Source organism: Natrix helvetica, assembly GCF_964273705.1.
Source record: "Natrix helvetica genome assembly, chromosome: 3".
In the NCBI taxonomy this organism is placed as follows: domain Eukaryota; kingdom Metazoa; phylum Chordata; class Lepidosauria; order Squamata; family Natricidae; genus Natrix; species Natrix helvetica.
The window spans coordinates 122,005,227-122,015,689 of record NC_138549.1 but is presented as its reverse complement, the minus strand read 5'-3'; the positions used below and the strand labels follow the sequence as shown (position 1 = coordinate 122,015,689).

At 38.4% G+C, this 10,463-nt stretch overlaps 1 protein-coding gene across 3 annotated transcripts in view; it reads left to right on the top strand.

The window, feature by feature from the left end:
* The first annotated feature begins 443 nt into the window (after positions 1-443).
* The window catches only part of TEAD3 (TEA domain transcription factor 3), a 108,980-nt gene continuing 98,960 nt past the window's right edge, over positions 444-10,463 (top strand). Inside the window, exon 1 of one of the 3 annotated variants that reach the window (XM_081946935.1) lies at positions 444-759. The gene's annotated coding sequence lies outside the window, so the exon portion shown is untranslated. The remainder of the gene's footprint in view (positions 760-10,463) is intronic. The other 2 variants (XM_081946937.1, XM_081946936.1) reach the window with 2 other exon arrangements.

Sequence of the window (10,463 nt, the reverse complement as noted above, 5' to 3'; positions counted from 1 at the left end):
ACCGGTTTGAGGTTTTGTAGTGATTAATCAGGATTTGAAGTCAGTCTTCCCCGGATTAGATTTTGCGCCAGAATATGTGCTTTTGAAAAAAAACAACCAAAAAAGATACAAGGCGCGTTGTTTTATGTACAGCGCCTTTTGCTACCCCCTCAAAGAAGACGGATGAAACTCTTTGACTCCATCGAACTTTTCATGTACTCCATGCATAGCTTTTCCTCCTGCAAGCAGATGGCCCCCTCCCTTGCCCTCTTCCTCTTCGCTAGAAGTTAGCTTGTTAACGACCCAGCCTTTTCCAGTAAATCCATCCAGTATCCTCCCAGCCCCCTTTCCGTCCTGCCTGAGGCTGAAACCACCCCCCCTCCCCGTCTCCAAGCGAGACTCCTCCACAGAAGGAGGAGGAGGAGGAGGAAGGTCTCCACCTCCCCTAGCGACTGTGGTGGCGGAGGCTGTCCATCTGCGACAAGGGCGGGGGCTGACTCCTATTCTCCTTCCCTCCCTTCCCTCCTCCTCTTGCTCTCTTTCCAAGTTTCTGCTCCTCCCTCCTTCTCACAAACTTTCCCGTCGCTCTTGCTCGGCTCCCGGCTCGCTCCTCTCGGCTGCGCGGCGGATTCGCTTAGCCTGCCAGCCCGTCCCTTCGACCCTGCCCCGCTGCTCTGTCACGTCCACCCCGCGGACCGAACCGGACCTTCAAGCCAGCGGCGGCAGCGGCAGCGGCGGCGGGGGGGATTGGCACCCACCGTTTCCCGGACGGAGGACTGAGTAAGTAAAGCGGCCAGCGAGCGCTCCCCCCGCTCCGGCCCTGGAAACTCTTTCCTTCGGAAGAGGAAAACGATTCGCTCGTCTCTGTTGCGCCCCTCTGGCTGTCCCGGCCGGTGCGGAGGGAGGCTGCACGGCCCGCTTTCTCCGCCTTCCGTCCCTTCCCCTCTTTTCCTCCCCCCCCCCCGACTAAAACCCCAGCCCTTCTTTCTCCCGCCCATAATGGTAGACAGAAAGAGGGGAAGGCTAAGGGGAAACCCCTTTTTCTTTTTACATCCCCCCCCCGGGGGCCATCTCCCCCTCTCAGTTTCTGCTGGGTTGTGGGTTTTTTTTGGGGGGGGGGGGAGAAGGGGACTCTCCGGCCTTTATTCGCGGGCTCTTTTGGGCAACTCCTTCGACAAGTTTCGGTCTGCTCAGCAAACGTCGGGAGGTGGGGCGGGGGGGGGCAGTTAAATGACTTTAAAACAAAAACCTCTAGTTTTTCCTTGGAAGGCGGCCAGTGATGTGCTGCTAAGATTCCTTACTTTCTGCCACGATCGCTTCTCTGTGCTTTTAAGTTTTGAAAATTTAGTGTGTAACTGATTTAGATTAATTTTTTACCTACTCTTTGTCCATCCCGTTGGGTTGTAGCTGCGGTGGAGGTAGCCCATTGCATTTCTTGAGACGGTTTTCTTGTGAACTAGATTGTATATTCCTGAGAACACAGGAAAGCATATTTTATGTACTCAAGTATTGCGGTACAATATGTATTTTTTTTTCTTATTTCTCAGGTGGTCTTATTTTGCTTCGTATATAGAGGGTTTGGTGGGTTTATATATTATAGAGGGTTTGGCCTTATAGAGAGTTTGGTGGAAGTGAGTGTTATTTTAATTTTTTTTATCATCATTCAGATTTGAAAAGATTTTTAAAAAATCAAAACAGTTTTGCTTCCTGCGTGACTGTGTGTGCTGTACATAGGCCATAGGGGCAGTGTTGACAACTCACCAATTGCATAAACACATTTCCTCAATTAATTACCTTTGTGTGTTATTGGCATAATGCCATATCTCTCACTCCTGGGTCACATGCACAAAAATAAGTGTTTTTGTAAACTTAGTGTGTTTGTAAATTATACACTTCTAACCCAAGTTATAATTGACATCGTATCATTCAGGTGGTTAGGTTTCTGTGTGAATGGGAGAAGGACAAGCACTAGCTGCTTTGGGAAAGGAGAAGATCAGGTTTTTTTAAAATCTTAAAAGACAAGATGTATCAATCATAAGCAGGAGTGTGGTGGTGAGACTGATTACGGTAGTTCTGGGCAGTTGACCTCCAGTGTTAATGAATCGACAAATAGTACAAGACTATGAAACTAAAGAGCAAAGATCTAAAAATGAGATTCCAGAAGGGTGTCCTATTGTTTTTCAAAAATAAAACCCACAATACATTGAGAGTTACATTAGAATAGGATCAAGACAAAATTCTCCCTTTTCTTGATGGATTTTCCAAAAGGAAATGTTTTGAAGCCTAGTTTTTATTTATTATATGGGAAGCTGCATACAGATATGCTGGAGAATAGTTAAAGAGGAAAATACTTTTTCTAGACGATGTACCATTTCAACACTACAATGGCATGTTATTGACAGACTTCAGATATGGAATTCCTAGAGAAATTGTCCTGAAGACCATTTTCTCATGGTGGACCCTTTCAGGAGGGTTGTTGTTTGATCACAGTTTGCAGGGTTGGATATATGGTTGATTGTACATGTCCATACATGTAAATGCACTGTTTGAGGAAATAGCTGTCTAGAAAATAACACCTGGATTGCATGTTGTATTGCTGAAGAACACCCGATCTTTCAAATGAATTTCTTTGAAGAAATTGTTTTAGATACTGTCTAAATAAGTTACATTTGAATCACAGCCAATGTAAAAATAGTGCAGCTTTACCTTTAGGTTTACATCTCCTTAATTGTGTATGGGTACATTGGTGGACATAGTTTCAACATATTAATGATAATCCAATAGAGCACACTAAAAAGCTAGAAACAAGAAATTAAGTATTACTGTATAGATCTTAACTTTCTTCAAATTCAATCCAGAAATTCTCCGATTGTAATTTTGAGAATGAATTTATATATTCATTTGGGAGTAAATCATATTGTGCACAGTGGGAATTTATATAAACATACGGTATTTAAGATTGCACTGAAGTGGGCCAGTATTAAAAATTTCAATTATATGCACATATCACTTACCAATTTTCATGAGACTAATCTAAAGAGCAATTAAGCTTGGTGGTATTATAGAAAAGAATTGTATTGTGGAAGAAAGTGTTCCTTAGATACCATCTAAGCCAAACTTAATTTGAGAAGAATATGTTTGTAATCCATTTCCTATTGTTTCTGTTTAATAATTTAAATGTGATGCCAACCCATTCTGGTATGCTATGTCTGGAGCTTTGTCTTCAGCTTAATGATATCTGTATGTGAATATGTAAGTATAAATATTTATTATTGGATCATTTACCAGTCCTATTTTTATATGCTTGAATATCTTGTTAGAATAGGTCCCTCTTCATAAGGATACACATGCATATGTATTCCTAACAAGTTTCTCTAAATGGGAGGTTAATACCTGTTGCGTGGGTTCAAAATCTGTCTGATTTCCATTGATGTCCAATTTTTGAACAGAGGATTGCAGATTTTCTGGGATGCAGGACCAGTTTTAAATTCAGTGAATAAAAGTGTTTAATATTGTGAAAATGATTTTGATGCAGTTATTAAATCTGCAGGCATGAAATATGTATATGGCTTTTCACATAGGATTTGCAAGACTTTGGAATCAGAAGCAAAACACATAGCAACAGACCACAACACTTTAAATTAAATATATCTTCCTAGAAATGACATTTTGGGTTTACAGTTATACATGGGTTCTACGTTCATGCCCTCATGGGCTCTGGAGTGTCTTTTTAGCTTCAAATACAAAATGTTATATACCTGTATTTTTCGGAATATAAGATGCACCAAGGTTTTGAAGAGGCAAATAAAAAAAAGTAGATAGGTAGATAGAGGGATAGAGAGGGAGAGAAAGAGAGAGAAATACGGTAGGGAGGGAGGGAGAGAGAGAGAGAGTAGGTAGGTTGGTAGGTAGAGGGATATAGAGAGAGAAATAGAGAAAGAGAAAGAGAGAGAAGTACAGTAAATAGGTGGGAGAGAGAGTAGGTAGATAGGTACATAGGTAGATAGAGGGGGGAGAGAGAGAGAGAAATACAGTAGATAGGTAGGGAGAGAGAGAGAGAGAGTAGGTAGGTAGGGAGAGAGAGTAGGTAGGTAAGTAGATGTTTCCAGGTGTATTTATCCATGTGCTGGAGAAGGAAATCACTGACAATCTGCAGCACCTAAGACTTTGTTTCTGTTGGCACAGCACTTGATCAATGTAATTCTCATCAATCAGTTAAAGAGCTTTCCAAAAGGGGGGGAAAAGTTTTTGCACTCTGCAAACCTCCCAAAAACAGCTCGTTTTTTGCAAAAATGGGCCCATGGTTTTTTTTAAAGGTATGAATAGCCTTGGGGGGGGGGCTTGCAGAATGCTCCGGGGGGGGGGGCAGAAAACAAGCAGAAAATAGCCCATTTTTCGTGAAAACATGCCCGTTTTTTGTCAAAAAAATTGCATGTATAGCCTTATGGAGGCTTATAGAGTGCTGCTGGGGGCTGGGGAGCAAAAAACGTCCCATTTTCTGCTCATTTCTGCCCTCCCCAGCCCCCAGGAGCTCTCTGAAACCTTCCATAAGGCTATGCACGGCCATTATGGTGAAGGGGCGGGGCTTCAGGAGGCAAAAAATGCTGTATTTGGTGTATAAGACGCACCCAGATTTTCAACCTCTTTTTTGAGGGAAAAAGGCACGTCTTATACTCTGAAAAATATGGTACTTGAAATGTATATTTTCTGTTTGAATGCTTTCACTTCAATTGTATTTAACACATACACTTGGATCAAAAGGCTCATGTTTTGCTAGATGATAATTGTAACAGTATAGCATACTGTCTAAAATTGATATTCCTTTCCATTCTGCTACAGAAATAATATCAAATACTACTAGTTTTATATTTTCAAAAGAAAATATCCTTTTTTCTTCTTCTTTTAGCATGGTATAAAATATGAATTAAAATTTGAGTTTCAAATCTCCATTTAGTCATGCAGAATCCAGTACTATTTTACTGAAAATAATTATATTCAGCAAGGATAATTTTCAAGAAACTTTGCAAAGGATTTTTCCAAATTAAAAATCTATAAGCAAACATTTAAAATGTGAAGTGACCACATTAAGAGACCTTGATTTCAAGTTCTGCGTACTTCTTTAGTGTCTTCAAGCTGAGGTAAACGTAATGGCAGTTGTTACAATCAGATAGCTTTTGTGAAACAAGTTTGACAGTTCTTGGTTCATTTTCTTTATGGAAAGTATGCTTGTCTTGCAGAAATCATCAACCCTACTGACGATAACAGTTTCTTATTTGCAGTTTCAGTACAGAAGAGTGATCAGAAGTACCATTTTGTTGGGTTTGCATATTCAGAAATATCAGGTGGAAACATTTTCTCCATGCTTCCTAATGAATTCATGGCTTCTTTCTAGAAGGAGCAAGCCAGAATGTTTGCTTTGCCCAAGTTTAAAACAAAACAAAACTTAACAATACATTATGCTGTATATCTGTCGTTATTAGTTGCAGATGCTTCTAGAAGGAACCAGCAGTCTGACCATTTCTGCAGTTTGAGCATGGTCACCAGCATTAGTACATTGGAGTTGCAATTGCTAAAAACAATCTGCACAACTATGCTAAACTCTGCAGCCATTTCTGTGCCATGGGCCATATTAGTGATACAACACTAGAAAGGGCTACACAAAAACTGAATTGGCTCAGTTTTTGGTGGGAATATTTGAAAAGATTTGGCCTACAGTCAGGATTTGCACCTATCCACTAATTCATAGTTTGGTGCAGCAGATCTGTTGGGCTTACAAATATCAGACTATTCTGCTGGCGTGGCAATGTAAATGAGCTGAAGTGAGTCACAAACTTGTATCTTCCTCCTGTTGTATTTGAAGACGGATGGTTGCAAATTTCACCTACTTTCTGATAATGTGCTATTTTTGGTCTACTCTAACTGATCAACTGATTAATATTATCTATGGCTAATTTCAAATACACTAATTTCACAAAATAGTTTAAACTCCTCAACAGATTTAGCAAGAATTCTAGTATCTAATGAGATAGCAAATGCAGTAGTTAAATACAAATTTTGAAGGTCCTCTTCTCAGAGAGAGGGGTGCATACAAGACCAAAATGTATTGTAATTTGCTCCTGCTTGGTATTGCAACTGTTGCTAAATCTGCAGTTAGTTTGACATAAAAAATGTTGTCATTGTTGTAATACTGTTGCTGAAAGATTAGTTGCTGCTTACTTCACATAAGCTGCCAGGTGTGTTTGATTGTGAGTATTGGTAGAGTAACCACTACAAGTATATTAAGATGACAGAAAGCAGGGATTTACAAATTAGCATCATGAACTTATTTACTTAGTGAGGCTATGGAGAGGGTGGCTGCTAAATACAGGATAATATTTAATGGTTTTTTTCCCAGCAAACATACAAAATGTGGCTCCTGTGTCCGCACACAATCTAAATGTCCGCAATTTAAATGTCCGTGTTCAATCATACAGAAATTTCTAGTTTTCCTACATTTCTTAATATAGATGTATTGTTTTCTGGCTAAAAGAATTATCTGTTTTGGGACAAGTATACTAAAATCTGGATATGAGTAATTTAAATGAACGTATGAAAGATGCGTGTAAATTTCTGCACTATATCTTAAATGAAATACTTAAAAAATATACGTGCAAATGTGTGCTTGATGTTCACACTTTATATATATAGAAGAGAAAACACTGAAGTACTTACGATGTTTTTACAGTATATGGATAGTACAGATATTTGTCAGTTTCTTTGATGTAGTGTGCCATAGAAAATGCATTTGATGGTCTAGTTATATCAATGTAATAGGGTGAACGATTTTCTAATTTATTTGTTCTGGGATATGTGTGTGTATGCATATTTCTGTGTGAGAGAAATCTACTAATTATTGAATTGGTAAAGAATGCATTCCATTGGGTTGTTGGAGTGTATATGGGCTGTGGTTATATAGAATGCATTCAGAGTTGTTGCTCAGATTCTGTTTCCCATATTGGCAAAACAAAAGTTCCTGATTTAACTGAATAATGCAATTTATTTCATTATAATTGTTCTGTGAAGCTCGGTGCGGATTAGCTGTGAATGGGTGAAGTAATATGAACATTAATTTCATTCATTCATTCAATTTCTATAGCTGTGCAACTCAACCAAGTGACTCAGGGCGGCTTGCAATTCTAAAATTATAAAACAATTTAAACAATTTAAAAACATTAAAACAATAAAAACATCCACAAAATAAATAAACAGCAGTCATGATAATTAATAACTGATGGTAAAGCCAAGTAACAGAACATTTAACACATTTCAAACCCCAGGCCCGGATATATTATAGCCAAGTTTTAGAACTTTGCGAAAAGCCAATAGAGTTGGGGCCATTTCTAAATACTCTTCCAGGGCCTCCATGTAAAGAATATTACAGTAATCTTGAGGGGGGGGGGTGTTACAAGGGCATGGATGACAGTGAGCAGGGCCTCCCAATCTAGGAATGGGCATAACTGGAGCACTACCTGAAGGTGTGCAAAGGCTCTCCTAGCTGCAGCTGCCACCTGCTCTTCAATTCATTGAGCCTCTTCAAAAGCTTAACCCAGATTTATCTAATGTGGCTTCTCAGGTTGTGATATATGCTTTACAACATTTTGGCCTCTTACCTTGTGTCAAAGATGAGCATTGCTGAGCAATGACAGGTATACCTATTGGACAAAAGAGTATTATTGACAAAGGGTTAGAAACTACTGTTCAAGCCTGTGATATGCAGAGGTATCACAAATTGTTGAGGGAGAATGAGAGAAAATATTATAATATAATCTAGTCTAATTTTTATATAGAGAAAATAGAAGGTTGTATGTAAGAGTCAATACCAATTTGATGGTACATGGTTACTATTTATATATTGTACTTAATATTATTTATTGGCCTTATTAGATATTATGTCTTTCCTATTGTTAGTTTACTGCAAGTAATTGTTCTTTGAGGAGTGTAATTAGGGAACATAAGTATTGGCTGCACTTTTAATATACTCTATGTATAAGCTTAACACTTGTCAGCCTCATGTTATGTTAAAAATATTTAAAACTGCTGGCTTATGCTGGCTGGCTTATGCAGCAGTCTGCAAAATCCTTCAATTACAGTGTAGTTTCCACATAAAGGAAGAGATTGGAAACAGGAACAAACTGGCTTGAGCTAACCTGAACCTGTAAGCTTGTTCTATAGAAGTAACAGGTAAAACCTTTCATCTTATGGAGATGGACTGATTTATCACTTTGTCTATATACTAGGTTTTAAAAACACTAAGAGCCAGGACCATTAAAATAGCTAACAATTTTTTTCAAATATCAGGAACTATATACTTATGCCATGTAAGACAAACTTCAATTTGTTTCTTGTAACAAATTAGTGTACAAGGTTCTCCAAGACTTCTAGTTTGGGCACAAAAGACCCAGCACAGCTATGTTTCTGGAAACCTGTTATTTGAGAATATATCAGCTCAACAATTATCTAACCTTGATTAATAGGGAAGAAACCTTTGGAAAGGGCTGTGGCCATAATGTCCACGGTGTGTGGAAGGGGCAAATAATACTGTATCATTTACACAAATGCTACAAGTATATAAAATAATAATGTTATCTGGATTATTCTGGACTATAATTTCCTGGATTTCCAGGCAGCTGGGTTTACTGGTTTTATGGAAAATATTTTTTTGTTTTGGATTTTTAAATGTAGGACAGCTTTTGTCAATGTCTATATCTAGGGCTTACCTACAGTCAAGAAAAAAAATCAGACTTAACATTCAATTTAATCATCTGTGATTTCCAATTTAACTTTTCAGGATAGATAACTTCAGAAATAGAACAGTAACACCATTGAAGAATAGAATGAAATTAGTCAAGCTGTAGACCTAGAGTGTTAAAGCTTTAAAGGTTAAAACCAACCCCTTTAATTATACCAAAACAATAATTGGAGACTTATGCAAATCATTCACTAAGCATAATATGTTCAGATTATGATGCCAGATGTAGTAGCCCAACAGCAATTTAAGTCACTGGACACTTGCAGATATTATCCTGTAGAAATAAGCATCTTGTGCAACACACAGCTATGGATGATCTCCTTTGATTGGGCCAGTCTCGCTCTCTCTAGTCTAATCAAACAAGAGAGGGAAGCTCTTGCTTCTTTATCCTATCCGTATCCCCAATATTTGCAAGTTACAAAGAATCCAAATTGGATCAGTGTTGCATCATCATCATTCGTTTACCCCAATCTTGGAGGCCAAGTCTGATAAAAAAATTATCTGCAATGAATTATGGAGGTGCTTAACGGAAACCATCAGTTGCTCTAGCTCTACCAATCCAGGATCCTGGTGTCATATAGTGCAGGAAAAAGTGCCACCCAATTCTGAATGGGCCCAATGGAAACAGAGAGGTGATGGCTCCACTCACAGAAGAGTAGTCCAGGTAGGCTTTAAGCCATGCTGTGATTTGCCATGAGATTTTCTGCATTTAGCCATAAGATACTGCTCAATTTGCTTCAGTCCTTCATTTCCCTATTTAACTAGATGACTGGTTTTATTCTGCAACTAACAGAATAGTGCTGAAGAATGATGATATCTACTATCCAGGCAATTGTTTAGTCCTACAAATTGGCCAGGTTTCAGCATTACTAACAAGGAAACTGGAAAATCCCCAACTGCATTTGAATCCGTGAAACAATTGCAATGGATTGTTTTAACCAAGCTTCCACTTACAATATTTATATAATTATGTGTAATTCAGATAATTGCACAGTTCAATTTCAGGAGAAACACAGCTCATATCTTAAAAAAGAGAGTGTGATTCTGTAGAAATTTATATGTACATAATTAAAAATATTTTTTTAACTATGCTATTTGGCTTGCATGTAAAGTTGTGTAAGTTTCATCAATTCATTAGTAATTATGCCTTTTGTTAGATAAGAAATCTGATATGTTATTAGTTATAGGTAGTACTCATTTAGCGTCCCTATTTGAGACTAGCACTGTGGCTGGTAAATGAAATAGCTGCTAAGCAGAACTTTATTATTTTATTATCTTACTTTAGCTTTCCTTTGCGTTGCTGACCTGTGAAAATCATAATGCAACGAGTAGTTGCAGAGGTACTTTTTCATTACCATCCTAATTGCAAATGGTCTGTAAATGAGGTGGTCACTAAATCAGGACTACCTGTAAAGAACTATTATAAGGCAAGATGTAGATATCCCCATCTACAATAACAGTATGTGATATTAAGCATTTGGTCATCAAGCTGTGGGCTTAAAATGTGATCGGAGCTGCCGTCTTTCTGTAAGTCTTGGTGGGAGGGGATGGGGTGCTGGCTTTGTTTCAGTAAGTGGAATGATTGGTTCCATACACACACACACACACACACACACACACACATACACATACACACACACACACACGCTTGATTTAGATTATATGCATCTCATAATGCAACTATTTTGTTTTGCCC